Raw genomic sequence first — 27,951 nt, forward strand, 5'->3', positions numbered from 1 at the left:
GAAGAGATGGAGCTTGGATCAATAGTCCCTGGGGAACTGTCGGTGAGTCCTGAGGAAGATGTAAGTGATACAGTGCTCTACGGGATGAATTAGAAGTGAAGAAGCGAGCCAGAATATTGCCACAGTGATAGGAGGTGAGACAAGGAGGGCTTGTATTGCAAGGAGAGTCATGGTCAGTGCTGGGCCCTGGAAGGTGACGGAGGGACATGCTGTCTCTACCCTGCATTTATATCAAAAACCACGGGCAGAGAGAAGGAGAGCATGGAAAGCCCTGCTTGGAGAGAACAGTTCCAGGGCAGCTTATGAACATCCAGACTGCAGAGGCAAGAAGATGGAAATAGAAATAGTAGGTATAAGCTATTTACTCCGAGGATTTGTGGGTTGGGAGAAGGAAATAGATTTAAAAGTGACTGAAAAGACAAATAGAGCAGAGAAACTTGTTTGATGTTTAAGATAAGGAAGATCTGAGAAGATCCGGGAGGAGAAGGACAAGTCTGCAAGGAAGGCAAGATTGAAACACCCGGAGGAGGAAGCGGGATGAGGGTGGAACGGACGATTGGAGATGTGACATCCAGGAACAGGGACAGAGATGAGAAGGATGGAATCCAGGAGAGGTTAGAGGACTCAGAGGACCCCTTTGAGCCTGGAGTGAAAAAGTCAGGAGACCTGAGTACGACTAGTATGCCAAAGTATCGATTCAGACACCTTAAGGATTGTACGCTGAAGAGTCTAGAAGGTAAATATATATGATCCGCTACGAACAGAACTAGAGATTGGAGGTGGGAAGGGAGATTTACGAACAACATTTCCAAATCAGAAACCACAGAGTAGGCACCCCATCATAATCAGAAATATTCAGTCTTTGGCTTTCGGCCCTAACTAACCCATAACCCATCACCGACATCGTGATACTTCACACAAGTGATGTTTTTGCTCTTGGATGTACGTATTTGTTTATAATCCTTCTACAGACTGCAAAATCCAACATGTCTTAAAACATAGCTTCGTGTTTAAGTTAGAAGAATAAACCAGCTCCTAATAGAAGACCAGTTCCTCTGCCAATACCTCTCTGCAGACAGGGCCACGTCACCAAGTTTGTCCACAGCCTGTCATGTCCTCGGCTAGGGAGGCCTCAGGAATCTAGTCCAACTTCCCCATTCTACAGATTGGGAAACTGAAATAAACACATGAGGGTGAAATGCCCAATGCTGTGCACTGGCCAGTGCAGAATGTGGACTCAGGTCTCCATGTCCTGGCCATTGTGCTTTCCTTGTCCCCCATAACACCGGAAGTTTCTGACTATGCCACAACCTGCCCTGTTGGGACATCTGCTCCTGTCCTTCCATCATTATGGTTCATTTGCCTTCTGCCTGAGTGTGACCTTATTAAAGGTATATTATCGAGGGTGCTAGCTCACAGGGCTGATGCTGGGCGAGGACTGTGTTGGGATATGGTTGGAGGGACCTGAGATGGTCTAGCTACTTGTCTCTGGAACAGAACAGGCAGTGTGCCCTGGGCCAGCTAAAGGGTGATGGAGGGGTACCCAGGGACCAGGCAAAGCACAGGCCATGAGTTACCTCATATCCACGTCATGCAGTGATCTTTCAGGATTCTTTCTGCCATGATCAGAAAGGCTGGGCTCCTCTGAACTCTACAGCAGTGGCTACAAAATATTTTGGAGTCACAGATCTTTTGAGATTCTTTGACAAGAGAGATATATATATACCCTCTTCCCAGAAAAATGAATATTAAATCCTATAATACTGATTTGTATACAATTTCAAAGGTATTAGAGGCTCTCTGAATCCTCTAGGGCAGGTCAAGCATCATCTAGTCAACTCTGACTCTGAACAAACCTTCTTTATTGAAAAAAATCTCAGGGCTTCCCTGGTGGCGCAGTGGTTAAGAATCTGCCTGCCAACGCAGCGGACAAGGGGTTCAAGCCCTGGTCCGGGAAGATCCCACATGCTGCAGAGCAACTAAGCCTGTGCGCCACAACTACTGAGCCTGCGCTCTAGAGCCTGGGAGCCACAACTACTGAGCCCCCGTTCCCCAACTACTGAAGCCCGCATGCCTAGAGCCCATGCTCCACAGCAGAATAAGCCATCGCAGTGAAAGGCCAGCGCACCGAAGAGTAGCCCCCCCTTGCTGCAACTAGAGAAAGCCTGCGCGCAGCAAGGAAGACCCAACGCAGCCAAAAATTAATTAATTAATTAAAAAAGAAAAAATCTCAAGAGAAGTAATGTGTTCCACGATACAATCTCAAAAAAGATTCTACCTTTTAGGTGCAGCAAGTTTTTCTGGTCCTGAACCCCTGACATTTCCTTTGGGCACAGAGAGAATTGTGCGACCTTGGAACTGTCTTCCAACACGGAAGGAGAGGAGGGGAGAGTCGGGGTGACACTCATGCTGAAGATTCTCCCCTGCTGACCAAGGGCCCCTGTCTTTAACACTTTCAACTCCTGTTCAGGTTTCCCCAGCCACACACTGGTTTGATCCCCACACAGCCAGTCCTAATTGCCTTCCACAGCCCAGGTTGGATTATCCTCAGGCCCTTTCCAGAGTAGCTGACATCTAGCTAATGATGGGGCACCATATGCCAGCAGCAGGATATGGGCACCCACCTATGGGTTGGGGAACAGACCTGCCCTCATGAACAGTATGGCTTCCCAGTGTGAGGCTCACTCCCTGTTGACACAAGACATCTCTGTGGCATGAGTCTGCAACTAGGACACACACAACTGAGGTTCCTCCCACGCTGGGCTGAGTTGGTGGCAAATGGCATAAATGTGTTTGAGTTCCCTTTAAGTCATCCATCACCTTCCATTTACCTAGAGCTGTTTCCCTCGTAGGCACAGAGATTATCTCACTAAACAGCCCATTACCCCTGCAAGGTTAAAAATCAGGAGGCAAGGGCTTTATTATATTGAGTTCAGTTGATACTACAGTAAACACCCAACACCGTCCCCAAGGGTTTCCAGATTACTCAGATCACACAGTGAATTATGACTGAGAGGAAACACACTTTCAAGCCTGATGTTAAAAAAACATACTAGGTATCTGCAACGGAAGCAGGTACTTTGTCTTCATGCTTCAGCAGATGGGAAACTGGCGAGCGTGTTGGTTTCCTTGTGTGGTTGGCAGTTCTATGTGTAAACTGGGGCGCGGGAATGGGGGGACTGAAAGGTGACGGTCTCCCAGAGAGTGGATGGTAGGTAGCCTCATGATCGGATAAGGGAGAAGCACACATCTTTCAGGTCCTTGGTACTGACTAGGTTATGCTGTCCTCCATTGGCTGTTTCTAGTTTTATGTGCCTCTTCCTGTAAACAGGACCATTGAGGTCCAGATGGCTGCGTTAAGCAATACCTGTTTCTCTTTATCATTCTTGAAGGTCCAAGGGATCCTCTAGGCTTAAGGTTTTCTAAAAATAAAGCCAGGCTTTTATTCGCTTACCCCCCCTCAAACTTCCTTGTCAACTAAAAAACTAATTGGAATGCAAATGAGAGGTGTTAAATGCAGGGTTCTTAATAATGGACTGCTTTCTTGAGCTGTTGAATTCAGTAGGCAAACAAATACGTGGTCAGCAGCCATTGGCCGACCTTGCCTAACTTCAGCAAGCCCAGGAAAAATCCAGAGGGCCTGCATACATGGAGGGAGGTGCAATGTGTGACAGTCACACGATCTGGTCCTGTGAGTGAGAACAACCGCGAAAATCTGCTATTAACTTCAAATTTATTTTTGCAAGTTGTCATTTAAATGCAAATTTGCTCCCACTGACCTTGCCCTTGATTTTTCCTTCAAGTACGTAAAACAATAAGCTTTTATAAACTGCATGATTTCATAAAATCAGAGAAGTTTGGGAAAATAATGCCTGCTATAATTATTAGCTACCGAGCTAACCTGAGTTCTTGAAGGCCAAGGTCATTGAAATGCTGTATGTCCCGGAAAGAGAACTGAACTGGAAATGAGGGTGCAGCCCTCTTTCTAGCAAGTCAGCTGTGTGACTGTGGCCAAGTCATTTAATTTCTCTAGAATTCAGTTTCCACATCTGTCAAATGAAGGGATTGGATAGTTTATGCCTAAGATCTTATTTTCTCTAAAATGTCATTATTCTCAAAACTATGATCAATAATTTCAAGTTTCTCTTCTACCAAAAGTATTTTGACAGTACTTCTTATCCAGAAAAAGACATATTTCTAAAGTGTCCCTTGCCTGCTCAGAATAGGATAAAACTATGAATGGCTAATGAGCCCAAGGCTGGCAGAAGGGGAAACTAGTATCCCGAATAAGCCACAAGACACATAATCATCTGTCACACAGTGAGGTGTGTGAAGTATTGCAGGCAAATTTAATTCTAAGATTCTTCTTGATTAACTACTATTGGAGAGTCCCCTTCCAATACTCCCTTGTTTCTATAGAAACAGGAAGCAGAAAATCTTAATTGTGCAGAAAAAGAGAAACACGGTTTCAGAAGGAAATAAGAGATGATGCAGTGGTAGCATTGGAGAAAGAACTGAGGGAAGGACCATGTCAACATCAATCTCAAAAGGTAGCCAGTCAGTCAGGTGGGTTTAGGGAAAGTCCAGAATTTTCACATGTCTCGATATGCTAATGCACCTAAGTTATGCAAAAGGAACCATAATAATGAAATAACACTGGCATTGTTTCTGATTATATTGATACACAAAATACATTCTGTTAAAAGAATTTTTAAGGGTAAAATCATGAGTGTCATACTATATAAAATAAACACATGTCAAGGAATTGAACTCATTAATCACTGAACCAGTAAGGTATTTCCAGTAACCGGTAAGGCTGGTTCCAAGGAGAATTCAAATTAATACCCACGTATAGAGGCAGATAAGGAATGCTGAAGTGAATTTACAAATAGATACAAAAAGCAGTCTATCCACAGGGCAATTGATTGTCAATTTCATTCCACCAGGGCTTCCCTGGTGGCGCAGTGGTTGGAGGTCCGCCTGCCTTTGCAGGGGACACATGTTCGAGCCCTGGTCCGTGAGGATCCCACGTGCCCCAGAGCAACTGGGCCAGTGCACCACGGCTGCTGAGCCTATGCTCAGCGTCAAAGACCCAAAGCAGCCAAAAAAAAAAAAAAAAAAAAATTGCACTCCACCAGACACAACTGATTTGCAAGTGTGGACAAAAATCATTTTCATTATTTCTAGTTTTCTACAATTGACAGAGTTGTAAAATAGCTCTGAGACAAGGAAAGGGGAAGATACCTCAGAAAGATGCACTGAACAGGACATTCAGCAATTCTTTTTCTTTTTTTCTCCCTTCCAAGTCTTTCACAATCTTTCCTGCCAATTTACAGTGAGGGGGTGTAATGCTATAGAGTATAAGGAACCCAGGACATGGCGACAGGCAGCCCTGGGTTTGAATTCCCTTGTCATCTTGAGCGATACACTTGACTTCTCTGAGTCTCAGTTTCCTTTTCAATAAATGACAATCCTTACCTTTCAGGATTTGTTATGAAGGTTAAATAAGACATAAAGGAATGAACGTCATTCACCAAATAGGTTCTGAGTAAGTAGTAGCCTTTATTTGGCAGTAATAATTACACAGAAAAGTCCATAGCATACCAAAGAGATAATGTGGCTTTATTTTTGAAGAAATACGTCTTTCTGTGATCCAGGTTCAGTTCATAGAGTTAAAAGTGCTTTGTAAATTTATAAAACCGTATATGAAAAATTAGTTCTTTCTCATTACTTGCTGATGGGGGCATAAAATGGTACAGCCACTTTGTAAGACAGTTTGGCAGGTTTGCAAAACTAAACACACTCTTACCATATGATACAGCAGTCGTGCTCCTTAGTATTTAGCCAAATGAATTGAGAAGTTATGTCCACACAAAAACCTGCACAGGAATGTATGTGACAGCTTTGTTCATAATTGCCAAAACTTGGAAACTACTAAGATGTCCTTCGACAGACAAATAAATGGTGGTACACCCAGGCAAAGGAATATCATTCAGTGAGGAAAAGAAATGAGCTATCAAGCCACAGAAAGACATAGAGGAAACTTAAATGCATATTGTTAAGCAAAAGAAGCCAATCTGGAAAGGTTACATACAGTATAACTGAGCTATATGACATTCTGGGAAAGGCGAACTTACGGAGATAGTAAAAAGATCAGTGGTTGCCAGGGGTTGGGGGAAGGAGGGAGGGCTGAATAGGAGGGGCACAGAGGATTTTTACTGCAGTGAAACCATGCTGTGTGCTATTTTAGTGTTGGGTACACATCCTTCTACATTTGTCAAAACTCGTAGAATGTACAACACAAAGAGTGAACTCTAATGCAAACTATGGACTTTAGTTAATAATAATGTATCAATATCAGCTCATCAAATATGACAAATGTACTGCACTAATGTAAGCTGTTGATAATGGGAGAAACTGAAGGTGGGCCGGTGAGGGGGTACATGGGAACTCTCTACCCTTCACGCAATTTTTCTATCAAACTAAAACTGCTCCCCCGCAAAAAATCTATTAATTCTTTTTTAAATTAGTTATTTCCAAATTGGTTTTTTCCTTGTACTGACTGTGTGCTCTTGGGCAAAATCTTTAAACTCTGTAGTTTTCATTTCCTTATCTGCAAAAGGGATATAAGTATCGGATCTTCCCTTACAGGCTTGTGGTGGGAAGAGGGGCTATAGCACAGGGCCTGGCAGTTCTGATATTCAGCCAGTGTACCTGGTACATCTGTACACATTATTCAGATGTGGATCACTTTCTTACCAGTAAGGAAATAGCTTCCCTGAGCACATGTCCCCGAACACAGACACCTTCCCCCTAGATTCCTCACACTTCTGTTATGGACCAAGGTTCTTGGCCTCCTTAATCAATAGAAATTGATCAGAGGCCAGACAAGAATTTCAGGCAAGGCTTTATTGGGGCCCCTGCAGCAGTGGGGAGCAAGAACAAACAACAATTCCCTTGCTTGCTGGCTCCCCAAGCCGGGGGAGGAGAGCTTGTTCCTTATATGGGGTGAGGGTAGGGGTGTGGCCAGGGGTCGGCTGGAGGGGTGACCACCTACACTGGTAGGTGTTTTGCCCACCGCTTAGGTGGTGTTGTGTGCCGGGGGCATGCACGGTACCCTGCTTTCGCTTCAGGATCTTCAAAAGTGGCAGTTGGGTTTTTTTGGTCTCTTTGACTCTTTTGTCCAGAATTTGCCCCAACTGTGCTTGCATGCAGTTATTTTTAGTCCCATATAGTTTCTTTGAATTTTGTTGCTTGAAGAGAGGTGTGTCCAGGCGCAAGCACTGCAGCACTGCAGCAAAGGGTCCCAGGTCCCAGCCGGTCTCACCTCCTCAGGACCCAGCAACTACAAGATCAGTGTCCTGCATGGCAACAGACCTCAGCTATCCTATTGCAGGGTTAAGACCCATTGTCAGTTCCGACTGGTCAGTGCCCTGCCACACTGTTTGTTGACAGCTTTTATAACATTCCTGGTACCTACTGAGTTGTAAGCCCTCAGGACTGTTAGCCGTTGTTATTAGCATAACTATTTCCATTATTTAGATTTTAGCTTTAAGCACAGTCTCGTTTTTATTAAAAACGTCAATAGCCTATGGCTATTAAAAGAATGTGTGTGCCTTAAAGGAATGTTTTTCAACTGTGGAAAAACACTATACACAAGAGCGGAAGCTTTTTACGCCGGCTTGTAGTGTGGGGTCACAATGCACGCTGCAAAGATTTAACTGCAGAATGATGAAAGCAAGGCATTCAGCTGATGGAATCATGTTACATAATTTGCTTAATCCTTCCTGTAGCATTCAAGACCTATTGGGCAATCACTGGAGATGAGACTCTTCTATCTCCACTGACATAAGTGAGCAACACCCTCTTTAATTTGGATGCCTGTTCTTAGGTGTTGCCATCACCAAGAAAGAATAAGGAATAAAGTCAGAGCTGTGACTTCCAAGAAACAAAATGAAAAGGGAGAGGTGACCATTTCCGGGGCAATTTGATTATCTGAACTAGATTATCTAAGAGTATAATGGTCTAGACCATGCTTTTCCCCTAAGGACAGCTGGTTTAGCGCATGTGTTTTGGTCTGTCTGACTTCCTGAACTGTCCCTTTCACACCGCCTGTGCTGACTTCGGGAAGGAGGAAGGGAAGGTGACAAAGGACAATACTGTCAGCAGAACAATGGGAGACCTTTACACGACCACCCACCAGCATGGTGGTAGTCGACGTGCCCTCTTCATTCCTAAACATCAGTGAGGGGAGACTCTTTTTGGTTAGACTAGCAGATAATAACCCACCATGTAAGTCAAGCTCATTGAATCAACTCTTGGTCCAAGGAGAGCAGCTCTAGAATGAGGAGGACCCCAGGGTAACTCACCCAGACAGCCCCGTTTACGGCTGGAGTGGTTTGATAAGTGGAATCTTGCCTGCCATTTCAGTAATCACAGTCATCAGAGATTGCAGCCACAGCCTATATTAAGCTGGTGAGCCCTGAGGGAACCCAGGAAGGAAAGAATACCGGCCATCTAGCAGCCATCAGACTGCCACCACTCCCCACGGTGAGCCCTGAGGAAACTCAGGATGTGAAAATACAGGATACTGGCCCCAGATAGCTGAGGTGCATATCTAAGGAATGATTTCAGTGAGCCCAGACTCTCGCATCTTCCCATAGTAGAAAAGTGCTACATTCCTTGAGATTTCTAGTTTAATTAACAGTAATCTTTTGTTCCTACTACCTGCCCTCTGTTGCAAAACTCCTGTGTATCCTAACTCCCCCCTTCCCCTCCTCGGAGCAGTTCTCCAAGGGTTAATTGAGATGCTGCCTCCTGGGCTTGAAGTCCTAAAAATTCCCACCAAATAAAACATAACTCTCAACTTTTAGATTGTGAGTAATTTTTTAGTTGACAGTTATTTGGCACATTCTTTTATTTTTTAAAATTTATTTATTTTTGGCTGTGTTGGGTCTTCGTTTCTGTGCGAGGGCTTTCTCTAGTTGCGGCGAGCGGGGGCCACTCTTCATCGCGGTGCGTGGGCCTCTCACTATCGCGGCCTTTCTTGTTGCAGAGCACAGGCTCCAGACGCGCAGGCTCAGTAACTGTGGCTCACGGGCCTAGTTGCTCCGCAGCATGTGGGATCTTCCCAGACCAGGGGTCAAACCCGTGTCCCCTGCATTAGCAGGCAGATTCTCAACCACTGCACCACCAGGGAAGCCCTATTTCTGACATTTTGATTTGAACTGCATTAAAACAGTAATTTAATTGGAGAACAATTAGCATGCTTATAAAAATTTAGTGTTCCTTTCCAGGAACATGTTGTTTCTCATTTACTCAAGTCTTCGTTTATCTCTCAATACATTGTTTTTAGTTTTTTTAATAGAGATCATCAGATTCATAAGTTTGATAGTCATTTACTTTGCAAATATGAACTGCAGTTTTTGTTTAATCATTTAGGTTGCACTTCAAAAGCTGGAGCTAAAGGGGAACTCAAGGGTCTTAGCCTGTGACTAAATACTGCCCTTTATACTGTGTATAATATCTCAAACTGCCTTATATGTTTGATGGGATGTGGAAAAGAATGGAAGAAAAAAAGTGTCCCCACTTTGAGTGCCTTTAGTCTTCTGAGAATGTTTTCTTAGGAACTTGGTAGGTTCCAGCATTGTTTTGTTTGTTTGTTTTGTCGATGGTTGTTCAGCAGTTAGTTGTGATTTTGGTGTTTCTGTAATAAGAGGTGAGCTCACGTCCTTCTACTCTGCCATCTTATCTCCTCTCCGCCTTAGGAACTTGGTATCAAGTTATTACAGTAACCTACTTAGCTCTGCCAGTTCTCCCAGGTCTTTGGTGTATGTTTGGGGTTTGAAAGGAGCTGATCATACCTGTTACCTAGTCTCTCCTCCAGATTCTGAACCAATTCAAAAAAGAAACAAGAAGCCAAACTTCGTCGTAATACATGAGCTCTATTTCAGGTACAGCTGGTGCCTAGAGACCGTGGCTTGTCCAAAGCCTGAACTAGAGCTTCCTATTCTCCCTGACCAACGCGACAGACACAGGCTGCATGGTGGGAAACAGGGTGGGAAACCTCTCTGTTGAGCTGACTGAGGGAGAGGAGGAGGTTGGGAGGAGACCTTGTCTGTTTGCTGGCAGGTAAGAGCCAGCACGGTGAGTCCTGTTCTCACCACTCCTGTGGTCTCTCTGCTATGGTCAGGAGCCGGCAAGAGGGAACGTTTCCTCTCAGCTGCTCTCCAAGAGGACTGAAGCGCTGGGCAAGTTCCTCAGCATCTCTTGCAGCATCCAGGAGTTTGCACTCTATAGCCAAGGTAGAGGGAATGCGCTGGACAAGAATGAAAAGAAATCCCACTCTATTGTGAATTAGGTTTCATCCATTCCTATCTTTCCTTCTGGGCTGATTGGTCCCATGGCAGATGGACTGTGGGCTCCATGAGAAGAAGCTTCTAATGGGGAAAAACACTTGGATGAACCATGAATGAAAACTTTGTGTGGAACAGAAATGAAATAAGCCAATTTTTAATGTACCCGAGATCATCAGAAGACCAATTATCTACATTGTAGCCCCTGTATTATAGAAGGCAGCCTCTACAGTTAACACAGAGATATAATGTAAGGCTGCAGAAAAGCCTGGAAGTGAGGCAGTCTTTCCTCAACCTCACTGAAATGTTATATGGCTGTTTCAGCTAAAATGTAATTAAATGATAATCATTGTGATGAAAGCCAGGCATGTAAAATGAATATCAAATGGACACGATTGTGAACTTAAAATAGCATAAGAAAATCCAAACAGTCTTTTATCTTGAAAAATTCTCTCTCCCCCCTCTTTTTTTGGTCCTATTTCAGGAAGAGGAGAGATGCGTGTCCGGGAATAGCTCTTATAACAGAGGGAAAGGTTTTACCCAGCAGATTTAATTTAGTCTCGGGAACAACACAACTGTGACAATAGAGTTCTAAGTTCTTAAAACCCCTGCAAAACCTTGGATGAAATGAATCAACAAATGATTCATTAAACAGCCCCATTTTTTCAAGAGTCTGGAAGAATAAAAATCGTGAAGTTGAATCACTTAGGGACTTTTATAAGTTCACCAAAGCAAGACTTAGGCACATTCATAACATTTGATAAATGTAATTTAATAAAGTGTTGTGATGGTTAATTTTATATGTCAACTTGATGGGGCCAAAGGGTGCCTGGACATTTGGTCAGACATTATTCTGGGTGCGTGTCTGAGGGTATTTCTGGTGAGATTAACATCTGAATTGGTGGACTGAGTACAACAGATTGCCCTCCCTGACGTGTGTGGGCTCCATCCAATCAGTTGAAGGCCTGAAGAAGACAAAAAGCCCTACCTTCCTGTGAGTAAGAGAGAATTCTTCCTGCCAGACAGCTTTGAGCTGGGACCTTGATTTTGTTTTCGTTTTTGTTTTTGCGGTACGCGGGCCTCTCACTGCTGTGGCCTCTCCCGTTGCGGAGCACAGGCTCCAGACGCGCAGGCTCAGTGGCCATGGCTCACGGGCCCAGCTGCTCCGCGGCATGTGGGATCTTCCCGGACCGGGGCACGAACCCGTGTCCCCGGCATCAGCAGGCGGACTCTCAACCACTGCGCCACCAGGGAAGCCCGACGGCTTGGTTTTAAGCCTGGCCTTACACTGTGGATCAAATGACGACACCAGAATCAATTTTCCTGATCTCTCCATTTCTCAATTCTGCTTTCTTTGAGTGGACTCCATTCTCATACAGACTTTACTGGTCACAAGATGGCTCTTCTAGATTCTCCTCTGAGGTAGAGGTGAGGCGGGAAGTGAGATGCCTGTCATCTGAAGCAAAAGCTTCAAAGGTTTCATTTCATCTCAATAGTTCTGGTTGGATCACATGCACATCCCTGTATATGGCCAAGAAAATATGATACTGTCAGAAGAATCATGGCCCTGAGCATCTTGCACCTACCTGCTGGGTGTGCATGGCCTGTCCTTCTCCCAAGCAGCTCTGTACCTGGTCACATAGGCAACCAGGTAGGTGAAGGTGCTAGAGTTTGACCACAGCTTTCAGAGTGGGAGCTGGGGAGGGAAGACTGACCCGTTGCTGGTCATAGTGTTCTCTGCTTGCCCACAGTCTACAGGTCCCTCAGCTCTGAATTCCTCTGCTGTAACGCCACCCACTACGTATGCAGGTGTCATCTGGCCCTTATTGTCACCCTGGGGATTGGAGCTTGGGGAACAGTGCCAATTGCTGACACTCTGGCTGCTTCTTTTGCTCTAATACCGTGTGTGTGTGTGTCTGTGTGTGTGAGTTTGTCAAGGAGTCTTATGTTCTCTCCCAGCATCCATAAAATGGTAGCAGACTAACTTGCTTTCTTGCAAGTAGGGTAAAATCTCAGGGACTTCACGTGTCTTGACGGATATACAGACTGATGTCAACCTTCAATCTGCTCTGGTGCATCTGCCCCTGGAACATGTTGACATAGGAGGTGGGGAGTCCTACCAGAGGAAGACTGAGTGCAGATACCAGAAGAAGGACAAATGGATTGTGGGTAGGGAAAAAAATTGGGAATTGTGCCAACTTGGCCACGTGTGCCCTACCTCCATGCTCCCACCTCTGCTTAAGATGCTGTATTTCTTTTTTTTTTTTTTAATAAATTTATTTATTTATTTATTTGCCTGTGTTAGGTCTTCGTTGCAGTGTGTGGGCTTTCTCTAGTTGCAGTGAGCAGGGGTTACTCTTTGTTGCGGTGCACAGGCTTCTCATTGTGGTGGCTTCTCTCGTTGTGGAGCACAGGCTGTAGATGCATGGGCTTCAGTAGTTGTGGCACACAGGCTCAGTAGTTGTGGCTCGCAGACTCTAGAGTGAGGGCTCAATAGTTGTGGCTTGCGGGCTCTAGAGCGCAGGCTCAGTAGTTGTGGTGCACGGGCTTAGGTGCTCCGCGGCATGTGGGATCTTCCCGGACCAGGGCTCGAACCTGTGTCCCCTGCACTGGCAGGCGGATTCTTAACCACTGCGCCACCAGGGATGCCCCCAAATAGTTTTTATTTGAACTCCCTTTCTAGTTCTTTTTCATACGTATTCATGTTGTTTATAAAATTATAGTAGAAAAATATAACATTAATCATCTTCATTTAACCTGTACCACCGTCATTTCCCCATAGTTTTTTGTTGTTTCCATTTTAATTATTGAGAAAAATTTAATGTCAAAATATGAGTATTCGCACAACCTTATTTACCATTCCCTTCTAAATGAGTACTTCCATTATTTTCTGTTTCTCCCTGAAATAACACAAGTAAATAACATTTGTATATCTAGGCTTTCTACACTTTGTTTCACTTGATCCTCCCAGCAACTCAGTGAAGATGGCTTTATCTATTTCCTTTTCACAGATGAGGAAAGAGAAACTCTGAGAGATGAAGTAACCCATTCTCGAATACAGAACCTGTTTCACTGGGTGGTGACTTGGGCCCAGTGCTTCCAGGCCTCTAGATACCATTTGCTTTGCAGACGTTGATGCCGGCAGATTTTTACTTTTAGAACTTACCTGCCCAATAACTTCTACCGGTGACACAAGTATCCATGTCAATAAGCAGAGGTCTCTGGCTTTATGAAAGGACCTCACAACTCCCTACATTTGAAGACTCTGAGAAGCCTTTTAGGCCCCTAAGTTTCCCATCCATCAGGCCTGTAATGCCTCTATTAGAAAGGCATTTCTCTGAGTTTGGGTGACCTTTTGGTCTTTAAGAGGTCCTTATTAAAATCTCCAAAACAGTGAGAGAGATGATTTCCTAAACAAGGCTTTGCTAACCCTGTAAGAGATTGTTTTTCAGCCCTGATGTCAGCGGACTATCGCAGACATCTGTTGTTTTCTTTGCTCAGCATCCCACCCCCATTCTCACTTAATGGAATTCCTCCCAACGACATGGTTATTATGGGAACAGTCGTGTTAGGACAATGTGATCATTGGTGGTGATCGTTCTAGTGTCAGAATTGAGTTAATCGAATCTTCCTTGAGACTTTGGGATTGAGATGCAGAGAAAAAGAGCTCTCTCTCTCTCTCCCCCCTTCCTCTCTCTCTCTCTCTCTCTGTGTCTCCCTTTCTCTCTCCCTCCCTCCCTCTCTCTTTGTGTCTATTTCTCTCTCTCTCTCTCATTAAAAGTTAACTTCACAGTCATACAGAAAGCAAAAGCAGAAACTCTCTGCCCGGAGGATTGTGAAGACAAAAATTGAGTCCTGTCCTAATGAAATCAATTTTGAGCAGTTTGAATTCCGTGGAGGTGTTAAATAAATGTTAGTAATCACTCACACGTCATCACAACTTGTGCATATTTAGTTCATCTTTTATTCAATAAACACCAATTGAGAACCTATTGCGCCAGGCCCTGGAGACACAGAGATGAGATCAGCCCCTTCCTCAAGAAGCTCCCGGGCTGATGCGAGAGCTGGACAGGCAAACGAATTGTTTCGAAACACGTGACCAGGGCTTCCCTGGTGGCGCAGTGGTTGAGAGTCCGCCTGCTGATGCAGGGGACCACGGGTTCGTGCCCCGGTCCTGGAGGATCCCACATGCCGCGGAGCGGCTGGGCCCGTGAGCCATGGCCGCTGGGCCTGCGCGTCCGGAGCCTGTGCTCCGCAACGGGAGAGGCCACAACAGTGAGAGGCCCGCGTACCGCAAAAACAAACAAACAAAAAAAACATGTGACCAGCACACTAAGGACGATAAAGGTGTTAGGTACTGTAACCAAGGAAGGTATGATGGGAGAAGAGGGGTCCAGCATGGGGTCAGGGGGACTTTGGGGAGGCGTTAACCTTTGAGTGATCCTTGCTGGATGAGTGGGGATTTTCCCATGGAAGATGTTGGGCACGGAGACATTGAGTTTGGGCATGTACGATGCTCCGTGTGGGGAGAGCAGAGTGTGCAAATGAAGGCAGGAGAAAAAAGTATGGTGTTTGGGGAACGACTTGCGGTCTGTGGGCTTGAACCTTAGGATGTGGTAGGAACAGAAGGACAGGAGGCCTAAAGTCAGGGAAGGACCATCCTGTGCTGGGCTTCACTCTGGGGTGGTGGATTCCATTCCGTGTTCGAGGACTATCACTTTGAAAGCAGAGGAGTAAGGGGTTAAGCACGTGGGCTCTGGAGGCAACCAGGCTGGGGTTCAGAGTCCCTGCTCTGATGCCCAGTAGCTGTGTGACCTTGAGCAAATTGATGACCCTCTCCAAGCTGCAGTTTCCTCATTTGCAAATTGGTGCTCTTCACGGAATATAACAGAAAGGCTTCTTGGGAGAATTAAATGAGTCCTGTCTTGAAAGCACTTAGCACAGAGTCTGACACCTGTAGTGATACCTTAATACAAAGTAGATACTATTAGTAATTTGAGTAGCAGTAGGTTAATGGGTCCAAAAGAGATTAAAGACATTTAAGGTGTATCTAAGGATCTCAAGGAGGAGAAAGCTACCACTGCTTCTGGAGAGTAAGCTTAGAAATCTTGTTCACTGGACCACTTCCACTCCTCATTGCAAATTTCCTGGAAAGTGTGTTTCCAGGTAGCCATGTAAGAGGAAAACAATTAGGAAAAACAGTGAAATAATTTTCACTGAATAGTTTATGTAAAGTACAGGATATAAAACCAAAGGTGTTTGAAAGTTGCTAAGAGAGCAAATCTTTTTTTTTTAACATGTTTATTGGGAGAGCAAATCTTAAAAGTTCTCATCACAAGAAAAAAAAGTCTTGTAACTCTCCGTGGGGACAGATGGTCACTAGACCTATTGTGGTCGTCTTTTTTATTTTTTATTTTTTTGCGTTACGCGGGCCTCTCACTGTTGTGGCCTCTCCCGTTGCGGAGCACAGGCTCCAGACGCACAGGCTCAGCGTCCATGGCTCACGGGTCCAGCCGCTCCGCGGCATTTGGGATCTTCCCGGACCGGGGCACGAACGCGTGTCCCCTGCATCGGCAGGCGGACCCTCAACCACTGCGCCACCAGGGAAGCCCCTGGTGATCATTTTATAATATGTATAAATATCAAATTGTACACCTGAAACTAATATCATGTAATAAGTCAATGATGCCAAAATAAAAAAATAAATTAAATGAGCTCAAAGACAGAGTAAGGAATGTTTAATGTGTCTTGCTTACATGGTTTGGGCTTCATCACACTAGGGAAACCCAAGATTTGCTTTTTTCTCAACAGAAGAACACACTGGCCTTTGATGCAGATGCATTTAGCTGATTAAATAGTTTGTAACATGTGCAGGACTTTTCTCTCTGTCAGATTGGCGAGCAACAAGAAAAGAAGACTTATGCATTGGAAAATAGTGGGGGGGGGGCTTTTGTTGAGAGATACTTTTTGGAAGCTGAAATATTAAAATCTAGTCACTTCTAAGCAAACATACAGTCTGTGAGATGACAAAACATTCAAGCATATGTTGATTAATTAGATGACAATGGAATATTTGGCCAATGAATCAAAGTTTTGTTCTACATGATGCCAAACATCTGGATATTTAAAAGCAGCTGTTTGGCATCCTGTGGAACAACTAGAAGCATCATTGTACTGCTGTGGCTCTAGATTGTTTCTGTCTGATCTGCCCCACTGTCCCTAACATACAGTCCCACAAACACGGTTGATAAAGCAGGGCAGATACTAGTTTGGGTCGAGGTCAGGTAGCAAAGTGGATGGAGACAGAATTTTTCATTGGGATGCCGATCTAAGGAGCAGATGTGAGGCAGATTTATTAGAAAGACTGAACCTCCTAATTGCAACCGTTCAGAAAGCCACGGTGCACCAGTACAAGACAGGAAGTGATATGGAACCCGGGACAAAAGTGATACCTCCTTGTTTCACCTTTTGCTGTCAATAGCATGGAGTAGTGAAAAGAGCATAGGACCAAAATCTAAAGGAACTGGGCTCTGCTCCTGGCTCTACCACCCTCTTACACATATGACCACATGCCCACTCTCTGAAACTCAACTTTCTTTTTTTTTTCTTAAGTCTTTATTGAATTTGTTACTATATTACTTCTGTTTTACGTTTTGGTTTTTTGGCCACGAGACACGTGGGATCTTAGCTCTCTGACCAGGGATTGAACCCGCACCCCCTGCATTGGAAGGTGAAATATTAACCCGTGGACCACCAGGGAAGTCCCCTCTTTATTTTTTAATTGGAGTATAGTTGATTTACAATGTTGTGTTAGTTTCACATGTACAACAAAGTGAATCAGTTATACGTATACATACATCTACTCTTTTCTTGGATTTCTTTCCCATATAGGTCATTTCAGAGTATTGAGAACAGTTCCCTGTGTTATATAGTAGGTCCTTATTAGTTATCTATTTTATCGATAGTAGTGTGTATATGTCATTCCCAATCTTCCAGTTTATCCCTCCCCCCGCTGCCCTGGTAACCAAAGTTTGTGTTCTACATCTGTGACTCTATATCTGTTTTGTAAATAAGTTCATTTGTACCAATTTTTTTAGATTCCACATAAAAGCGATATCATATTTGTCTTTCTGTGTCTGACTTACTTCACTCAGTGTGACAATCTCTAGGTCCATCCATGTTGCTGCGAATGACATTATTTCATTCCTTTTTTTTTTTTTTTTTGCGGTACGCGGTCCTCTCACTGTTGTGGCATCTCCCGTTGCGGAGCACAGGCACCGGACGCGCAGGCTCAGCGGCCATGGCTCACGGGCCCAGCCACTCCGCGGCATGTGGGATCTTCCCGGAGCGGAGCACGAACCCGTGTCCCCTGCATCGGCAGGCGGACTCTCAACCAATGTGCCACCAGGGAAGCCCTATTTCGTTCCTTTTTATGGCTGTGAAACTCAACTTTCTAACAGGTAAACTAGAGATAGTGATAACTATCTCAAAGAACTGTTGAAAGGCTCAAGTGAAACTACTGACATGCTCCGTAAACAGTAAAGTGGTACAAAATGTAAATTATCAGGAACAGTTTTTTTTCATTCCCACTTTTGATATCATGTAAAACTTACAGTGATTCGCTAAAATGATGGGTAAGAATATTTCAGAGAGTTCCTGGTGGGGACGGGGTGTCCGAAAAGGTACTCGGAGACCCTAACGGAGAAGAGCTTGGGGTTTGGAGAAAAACAGACCTGGGTTTGAGCTCCTGCTTCAGTGTGGTTTAGCTGTGTGTCCTTGGGCAAGTTACTTCTCTGCTCTGGTTTCCTGACTTGGGAAGTGGGGCTTATGATAGTAGCTGCCTCAGGGAGCTGTGGGGACTAAAGGAGATAATGCCGCCAGAGCTCCCTGCCTGGCTCAAAGCACACGCACAGGAGCTGCTAGCACCAGGAAGTGTCCCATCACTGAATGGGCTCAGGGAGAGGCTGAACCCCAGTCTCTCCAAGGCATCGATGGTGTGTGAAGAGGTTGGGCAAAACGACTTCTAAATTTCCTTCAATTTCAAAACTTCCCTGAGTTTCTGACATCAAAATACTGAATTGGAGGAAAGCAAAAAGAAATGAATTTGATCCTTGGAAAAGATCATTTCACTTAGGTGCAGAATGAGAGATTATATATGAATAAACATCGAGCACGACTCTCCAAAGCTCTTTACTGGCACTGAACCCAGCCCATTACTTAGCAAAGCCCAACACAAACAACTCACCAGCTTGTTCACACTGTCCTGTGCTTTGAAGTGTCAGAATTTCAACTTCTCCCGCTCTTGTTGGGTTGGCCCCAGTACAAGATAAGGGACCAGAGGATCTTGTTGGCAAGTGAAAGAGTGAAAACAGTAACAGCAGTTATCAGGGTAACTGTGCCATTCAACCTAACTTAGGTTGTAATTACTGGCTGCACAGATAAAGTTCTTCGGGGCGGAGCTATCAATGTTTCTTGCTTTGCAAACAAAACACTATTCTTCCCGTTAAACTCATCTTTTAGGAGAGAGAAAGGACAGCCCAGCTTTGGACACTGAGCCCTTGTTGAAAAATCTGTGCTGTGGAGAGAAAAATTCTCCTTAGCAAATGTATATTTCTCTTTGTCAGAAGTAAAGTGAATTGTGAGGACCTCAATAAACATAAGCTACATTTAAATATTTTTTTCATATTTTCTTAACTGCTTTCACTCCTTTGTTTTCAGTGCCCACTATGTACTCAGAACATTGCTAAGCCTTCTGCACGTTGTGGTGGGGATTCTCCACCTGCTGCTCCAGATCCACTTTTCCACCCTGCTCTGGGCACCCCCAGGAAGCCGAACTTGCATGAAGGCATCCCCCCAGGCTCCACTGACTTCTGGTGTGTAGCTGAGTTTGATCACCGGGAGGCAACAGCAAGAGTCAGAAACATGAGAGGAGAGAGAGATTAGGTTATCTGTTTCCAGACTCCCATCTCACATCTGCTCCCTGAGTTTCAGCTACTGAAAATCCAGGACCTGCACTGAGTTGTTGGCAGTCTTGGGAGGTCTAACCATCCCTTCTGATTTCTTTTAACCCTGCTTACACCTTTGTAAGTAATCCATTAAATAAGTGGCCCTTTAGAGCGTGCCATCTGTTTTTGTTTGTTTCTTTTTTGCTCAGATTCTGACTGACATACATGCTTATTTCCAAAGAACTGTAACCAGAAAAGACATAGCTACTTTGAGGCCAAGGGTGTAAAGAGCCAGTGTGGGTCCTACATTCATCAGGAAGCAAAGACCTCCAAGATGTCAGAGATGTTATTTGGAAGCATCCCAGATCCTTGATCACCCTTGGAGGAAAGCCACCTGCCCCCCTCAGACTGTGACATGAGCAAGAAGTAAAATTTTATCAGGTTAAGCCATTGAAATACTGGGGTTCATTTGTTACTGCAGCAGAACCTATCGTATCCTGACTAATCCTCTTATCTAATTTAACCCTTATGACCACCCTGTAAAGTAGATACTAACATTAATCCTCATCTTATAGCAAAGTGCTTAAGGAACTTGCAGTAACACCAGAAGCAGCAGAACTGGTGTTTCAGCCAGATCTTTCTGACCCCAAAGCCTAGTACAGTTTTCCCCTAAACTGTACTCTTTTATGTGGGATAGGGAGACTATCTTTTCTCCATGTGTAGGAAGATGTACTCTCTATCAGTGAACCTTGCAAATGGCATGAGCCCAGCACAGGCCTGCTGGCCACAGAGACAGTACATCCAGCAAATATTGAGGGACCTCTCCTGAAGCTGAGAGGTGAGTAGAGATCTCCTTAATACTCTAGCTCACCTTCCCTGGAAAAGAAGGATATAGGATTTTTTCCCCCTTGCTCTAGGCCTTTAAATTATTCGTATGGAAGTATCACGGTTTTCCATCCTTCTCTGGAACGAAAACTGTAGCTCTTTCTTTGTTGCCCTTATTGAGTATATTTCTTCAGAGAGACTAGGGACCCATTTATAGCTACTTATTTTAAAAATATGATTCTTAATGTGCATAATGCCACTGAATTGTACACTTAAAAATGGTTAAAATGGTGAATTTTATGTTACATATGTTTCACCACAATAGAAAAAATTGTTTTAAAATACGATTCTTCAAATTTTGATTGAAAAAGGTACAGGACTGCATCCTTGCCATGGATGATTTGCTTTTGAAAATGCATGTTCAGTGCCTTTCCAGGGTTTCATTATCAGCTGGAGGAAACAGGCTTTGTCACTTGCAGGAAGAAATCATTGACTCTAGGTCAGATCAGTTCCTTGCATTCAACAATAATGACTGTTTTTTCTGTTACCGAAGGAAATTCAGCCACACAGTGACTTCTGAAATTTTGTGCATAGGAAGGAAAAGCCAAAGGAGGGCTTGGTGGCCCAAGCCGGAAATGTGACCTATTGAGCTTTGCTGAGGCAATGAGGTCAGAGAATCCTTTTTCCCTTTAAGCTGGATGTGCGCAGCCTCAGCAGTTTGCATTCTAAGGCTTTGTAGACGATGAACTCGAAGGCTGACGTTCTGATCCAAATGTCCTATGTGTTTCCCATGATCAGTTTGCCTTGGCTTCTTCCGCTGAGTTTTCAATGCATCTGGAGTAGGTCTTAGTGTGTGGAAACCATTCTCTCCTACTCATGTTTTCTTAGACATGAAGGTGCTCCTTGGAAAAGAAGGCAGGAATTTACTTGGAAAAGCCAGCCCTTTTATTTAGAATAGTGTCTGAACCAATACACACTTGCCCAGGGTCCTTAAAAAGACTTGACTTGTCAGGTGAGGTGGGAGTTTGCGGTCCGATTCTCTGTGTGGTGTCCGAAGCCAAAAGAGGCAGAGAAGGGGACTAGCCTGAGGTGTCCACCGCCTGTTGTTTGCTTCCTGTTAGACCTGACCTTGACTCTTGGTCAGAGTGTCCAACAGACCATGTCAAGAGTGGCCTTATCTCCACTCTGTCCTTAGGGATGACATGTTTTTGAATGGTCACGCATTTCTACAAAGAGGATGAGAACTCCAATCCAGTCTGAAGCTTTTATTTTAAGGGCTGATGAGCTGCAGAAAATTTCCCCTAACCAGCCCATATCCATTTCCTGCCCTTTTCTGTCCTGCTCTGGTCCTGACGTGCTCTGAAACTACTTAACTTGGAGGCTTGCAGAGCCTGGAGTCACTTTTAATGCTTCAATAGTGACAGGGTTATGGTTTGTGGCAATGACATTTTACTCTGAAAGAGATTATCTAAGCTTTTGTCACCCAGTGGCCTCAGCATCACCGGGAAGTTGTTAGGAAGCTCAGGCTGCACCCTAACCTCCTCAATTAGAGTCTGCATTTCAACACGATTCCAGACCATTGGGGTTTTTGATAAGCACTCTTGTAACCCATCGATGACTGAGATCACTGGATACTATTCCATGTGCAGAGCCTAGCTGCAAAAGGATGTTAGGACCGAGGGGCTCTAGAGCCCGCGGCTCTCCCCTTTCCGACACACCCTGGCCACGTGCGCAGCTCAGCGCTCCGTGTCCCCTCTTCTGCGCGCCCGCTGGCCGGTGAGGAAGCCGTGAGCCTGGGCTCCCTGCGGGCCAAGGGGCCGCTCACTGAGAACGTGGCGTCGCTCAGAGGCAAGACGGTCCCGGACCACACCCAGATGAATGAGCTGCAGCGGCGGCACCTCGGGGGCCCCGGGCCTGGTCGCGCTCGGCTTCCCGAGCAAGCAGTTTGGGCAAAAGGTGCGCAGGGCGGAGCGGGGGTGAGAGCGCGACCCGGGTCAGGAGCGCCGGCGGGCCCCGCGGCCGCGCGCGCCCTGGGCGTGGAGAGGCGGGCCTCTGGCTCGCTTCCCGCCGGCGCTCGTTCCAGGCCAGGGTTCAAGTCCACCCAGGGGTTTTGCAAGAAAGGTAACAGTCCAGTGACTCATGGGCAAACTCCATGTATGCGGTCAGATGGCTTCCCCTCCCGTCACGGTCCCAGGTGCCAGCTGCTCTTCTCTCCCGCACGAAAATGCCAAGAATGAGGAGATGCTGAAGGGCCTCAGGTACGTCCAACCAGACGGCGGGCTTGAGCTGGATCTCAGGTTCCCGGCCAAGGGCGAGGGGAACGGCGCGCAGGCGCACCGGCTCTTCGCCTCTGCGAGGCGGTATGCACGCACAGTGAGGACGCCCCTGCCCTCGTGACCGACCACAAGCTCCTCACCTGGTCTCCGGTGTGCCGCAGCGACGTCGCCTGGAACTTCCAGAAGCTCCTGGTGGGCCCGGACTGTGTGCCGTGCACACGCACAGCCGCCGCTTTCTGACCCTCGACCTCGAGGCTGCCATTGAAGCCCTGCTGCCCCAGGGGCCCCGCTGTGCCCCGGGCGCCCCTCCTACCCCTGCTGCTTGGCAGTCACAGCGCTGCTCTCTGGGGATTTGATCCGTGAAGGTGTTTCCCCTAAACCTGCGTGGAGGAACGCCTGATGTCCAGGAAAATCCCCCGAGATGGGCGCTGGTCCATCCCAGCCTCCTCTTTCCCAGACCACAGCTCCTCACTAATAAAGTGCTGAGTGTCAGGGGAAAAAAAAAAAAAAAATACAGGACAGAGGGTCAACTATGAAGTATTTCAGTGATAGGCTGGTGAAAGCAGAGGAAAATTGGGTTATCTCCCCTTTGATCACGACTTCCTCTCAGGCATCTCATGAAATCCTGTTCGGTTTCCCCTCTTCAGCCCAACTCTAAAGAATCTGGTAGTCATTCACCCTATAAGAAATGGATGGGAAGATACTTTTTCATTCTATCAAAGCCAAACATTCATGAAGTGTCTCTTATGCACCAAAAAGTGCTTTTCAGGAAGAAACGGTGAACTAGAGTGGAAAAAGAGAAGGCTGGTGGGAGAAACTGAGAAATAATTAGGAGATAAATTAGCCAGAGTTTAGTTACTGGTGATGTGGTTCTGGGGTGGGAGGCTGGGTTCGAAGGAGGGCGTGGAGATGAGTTTTCTCAACTTTTAGCCCGTGTGGCTGGGATCGAGGTGGTGCCAATACCGAGACAGAGGTGACAGCCAGAGAAGCAGCACGTTTAGTGAAGAAGATGAGTTTAGCATTGCCCAGACTGAGCCAGACATCTCATGGGCATTTGGATATATGTGTCTGGAGGAAATTGAATTTCAAAAAAGAACTGGGTTTCCCTGGTGGCTCAGTGGTTGAGCGTCTGCCTGCCGATGCAGGGGACACGGGTTTGTGCCCTGGCCTGGGAAGATCCCACATGCCGCGGAGCGGCTGGGCCGGTGAGCCATGGCTGGTGAGCCATGGCCGCTGCGCCTGCGCGTCCGGAGCCTGTGCTCCACAACGGGAGAGGCCACAACAGTGAGAGGCCCGCGTACCGCAAAAAAAAAAAAAAAAAGAACTAACCAGGAAACATATGATTGACCTGGAGCTACAGAGTGGGGATAAGTGGCTTATTCCTCTAAATTTGAGAATAAAATAAAGGACAACGCCCTCCTGACAACCTGTACGCTTGAGTGGTGGTCAGGTCCACTCTGCACTGTTTTTTCTCCTGGGAACAGGGCCGGGCACTCGGCTTCTTCCCATTTCGCTAGAGCACATCCTCCCTCCACAGCCGCTCTCGAGGCTCCTCACCCCACGCCAGGATGAGGAGTCGGATGTGGCTGCCCCGGACCCATTCTTTGTAGTTCCTGGACGTGGCACGTAAGCCTTCGGTTTGGGGTTTTTCACACCAATCCCTCTAGGAAACAAGAGGAGGAGAAATATCCGAGCAAGAACAAAATTGGTCTCCTGTGTAGTATTTCTACCAGGAGTAAATAGATTTCCGGAGCCATTCAGCTTGGTACTTTTCCTGGACATCAAAGGTGCCCCTCGGGAATTAAATGGGAAAGGAAACTTATGTTGACTGACTTGACTGAGAGTAAAAACAAAGGGAGTTCTAATAATGAAAATGATGGAATGCATTTTCTTCCCGGATTAATAGGTTGCTCTCTGGGTTTTATTGTTTCTTTTTTCTCTTTCTTTTAGCTTTGTTTTGTTTTCTCCTTTATTCTTATTTGCCCTTCTCTTGGGACCAAATCTTGACTCTTGTACAAAATCTCATGCATGCAGATCGCTGTCTGTGAGGTCCTCGTTGTTCCAGAGAATGATATCAGAGCCTCCAACTATAGGTATTAACACAAGGCTACGGAACTCAGATAAATGAATTTCAAATGCTGCCCTGTGCGTGATGAATAACAATTCCTTGCACTAAACAGGATATAGGATTTATGTGACATTTCATGCTGAGAAATAGTGTCACTAACCAGGCAAGTGGCTTGTGGTTTCTCCACTTTTCTCTCAAATGATAGCAATATTCATTTTCTCCTCTTTTTGACAAGGAAAGAAAAAAAGCTGGACCATCAGTCCTTTAGCCTTCCTTCGAAGATTTTGTGCAGCATGAAGTAATGCTGGCATTTTTTAAGTGAAATTAAGTAATAAAAACACTAATCTGAATAGTTCCTCTCACTTGGCCATCCTTCACCCGCAGTTACGCGAAGTAGCTCAGGTGAAAGTCATTTCTCCTGATTTACCAGAATAATTGTTGTAAGGTGATCATAGTTTCTTGGAAAGGCTTCTGGGAAAATCCTTTGGATTTTTCAAATCGGAGATAAACATCATCCTTTATATTTGATTGCTAGAGATAACTGGTGGACTTTGCCTAACAGCAAAAATAATCAGTGCAATTTCTTTACACACATTCACTCAATAACATTCCTTGACATCTACGGTGAACACAGATCATGCTTGGTGTGAAGAGACTCCTGCTCTGGGGAAATACATGTTCTTGGCAGGAGATAGATACGTAGTGATGAAGACAATGTGAGAGTGATGTGATAGAATGATGTAGAAAGGGCCAAGGGAGCAGAGGTAACATTAAAGCAGGGTCTTGAAGAATCAGCAAGAGAAGGTCAGGTAGCATGGGCAAAGGGAGCAGAGTGAGAAAGCCATGGGTCTAAGGTATATGTGTGTTTAGGATATGACGTGTATGGGAGGGAAGGAAAAGGAGGGCAAGGACCTGATTGTGACTGTCGGGTGGGCTGGGTCAGGAAGTTTAGATGTTACCCTACAGGTAGTGATGAGCTGCTGTAAGAGTTTTAATCAGGTAACTGCTGCTTTCTTTTACTTTCGGAAAAACACCCAGATGCTCTATTTTCACACTCTGGAGCTCTGGTGCTACAGAAATAAACAGAGTAGGATTATACAGTTTATAAAATGTTGCTTACTCTTGGGATGTGAAGGTCTGGTCCTATCTAGTTCCAGGTCTCCCTTTTTGCTTACGTATGCAAAGCACACCCACATGCTTGCACGTGGATGTACGTATGTGAGCAGGGGTGGGGATGGGGGATGAGGATCATACCCCTGGACACCTACCAGCCGAGAGCACATGCCTGCACATCTAACTTCCTCAAGGTCTACCCGCCCTTCTCAACTGGCATTCCTCCGTAACATTAATCCTTAATGCCTTAAGGCATCTGATATATTTTTGATAGATCAACTTCTCCCTTACGTATCTAGAATGGGACTAGCTGTGGACTTGGGAGAACTGAGAAAACAGTCACTCAAATCACTTTCTGTAGGGCTTAGTACTTCACACCCTTCCAGTTAAGAAAACCTGGAGAGGGACTTCTCTGGCGGTCCAGTGGTTGACTCCGTGCTTCCACTGCAGGGGGTCTGGGTTCGATCCCTGGTCAGGGAACTAAGATCCCGCTTGCTGCATGTCACGGCCAAAAAAAAGAAAGACTGGAGACAGGGAGAAAAGTTAAGATGGTACTGCAGTGGTCCAGGAGTTGGATGTATTGTCTTTGTATGGTTCCCAACAGAAAGATGGGCCCCGTAACACAGTAACAATGTCTGTGCTCTGCAACTATGTTCCCAGCCATAACGGACTGCTTTAAGGGAAGATATCTCACCCAAATACACCAATCAGATTCTCTCACCTGAGAATTTGAAACTTGGAAAAGAGTCACAAAAATTGGGATCCTGGTCTTCCCTGGTGGCGCAGTGGTTGAGAGTCCGCCTGCCGATGCAGGGGACACGGGTTCGTGCCCTGGTCCGGGAAGATCCCACATGCCGCGGAGCGGCTGGGCCCGTGAGCCACGGCCGCTGAGCCTGCGCGTCCGGAGCCTGTGCTCCGCAATGGGAGGGGCCACAACAGTGAGAGGCCCGTGTACCGCAAAAAAAAAAAAATCGGGATCCTTTGAGCGGATTCAGAACTGAATCAGCTGATGGCAGAACTCAGGAACGATGCTGTTGAGATTCTTGGTGCTGTCTTACTTTCTGCCTTCTGGAGGCTTGATTGTTAATTTCTTTCTAAATTTCAATTTTAATATATTTATTTCATCACAAACATTAAAATGAAAAAAATAAATTACAAAGTAAATCCTCCCCCTGAGGCAGGAGATAGATGGGCCCCAGGCTGGACAGTTTCTCCCCTGTGGACAAATACTCCAAAACCGCAGGAGAGAGGAGCTGAGCCCTGCCCAGATGAGAGAGAAAAGACCACCCATTCCTCCTTCTCAAAGTCAAGGAGACCTCCCCGACCACACATGCGTAGAAAGCCTCCTCGGAGGTCAAAAGGGAGGGGGCGTCACTTCATAGTAAGTTATGTCAGCCTGCCCATAGGCCTCTTTGCTAGAATCCAACTTGGCTAAGAGGTACGCGCCCACACATGGGAAGACCCTGAGAGATACCAAAGACAGACTCAGAACCAGGCCAAGCAAGATGATTGGCCAAAGGAAAACCGGAAGAAATGCCCTGTAAAAGTGATTCGAACTACCACGAGGGCGTGGCTCTCTCTGAGCCCGCCCATGTGTCTATCCACACGTACTCGTTTCCCTCCTAATAAACACTTTACTTGCTTCACTACTTTCTCTCTCTATGTGGAAATTCATTTCTACAGAGCTGGTGGGCCAGGGCCTTGTCACTGACCACTGGCCTACTGTCTGGGATTCAGTGCTCTCACCGCCATGGCCCAACTTCCATCTCTGGCCAGGAATCGAAATCCTGCTTCAAGCTGCTGTAGGCCAAGCCCTCTCGAGATCAGCCCCATATATACATTCTGTCCATTATTTATAAAATTAGACTTTATAAAAATATATAGAAGTATATACATATATGGGGGCCATATACTCTTTTATAATCTGTGTCAGAGTTTTTTGGTTTTGCTTTGTTTTGATTTTGGTCAAAAAATATATTGTGGTTGTCTTTCCATGTCAATTGATACAGAACTTCTTAATTCTTTTTAATGGTTTCATAACATTCCATTACATAGTTAGAGCATAATTTGTTGATTGTTAATTTCTTCCTGGGCTTCAATTAGAAGCATTCCTAAAATCTTAACTAAGTTCTACTGAGTAAACAGTAGAAGTAGAACAGTAAAAAGCCTATGTAAATCTATGAAGCATAAAGATGAAGAGTCAGAAATAAACCCCATCTTTTTAAAAAATATATATTTATTTGGCTGCACTGGGTCTTAGTTGCAGCACACGGGCTCTTTAGTTGTGGCATGCAGGCTCTTTAGCTGTGGCATGTGGGCTCTTAGTCGCAGCATTCCCTGACCAAGGATCAAAACCAGGCCCCCTGCAT

General features: G+C 45.5%; 1 pseudogene; it reads left to right on the plus strand.

The window, feature by feature from the left end:
* The first annotated feature begins 537 nt into the window (after positions 1-537).
* Positions 538-22,757, plus strand: LOC101340083 (glutathione peroxidase 1-like; annotated as a pseudogene).
* The last annotated feature ends 5,194 nt before the right edge of the window (positions 22,758-27,951 follow it).

The sequence above is a fragment of the Tursiops truncatus genome, chromosome 18 (assembly GCF_011762595.2).
Source record: "Tursiops truncatus isolate mTurTru1 chromosome 18, mTurTru1.mat.Y, whole genome shotgun sequence".
NCBI lineage: Eukaryota > Metazoa > Chordata > Mammalia > Artiodactyla > Delphinidae > Tursiops > Tursiops truncatus.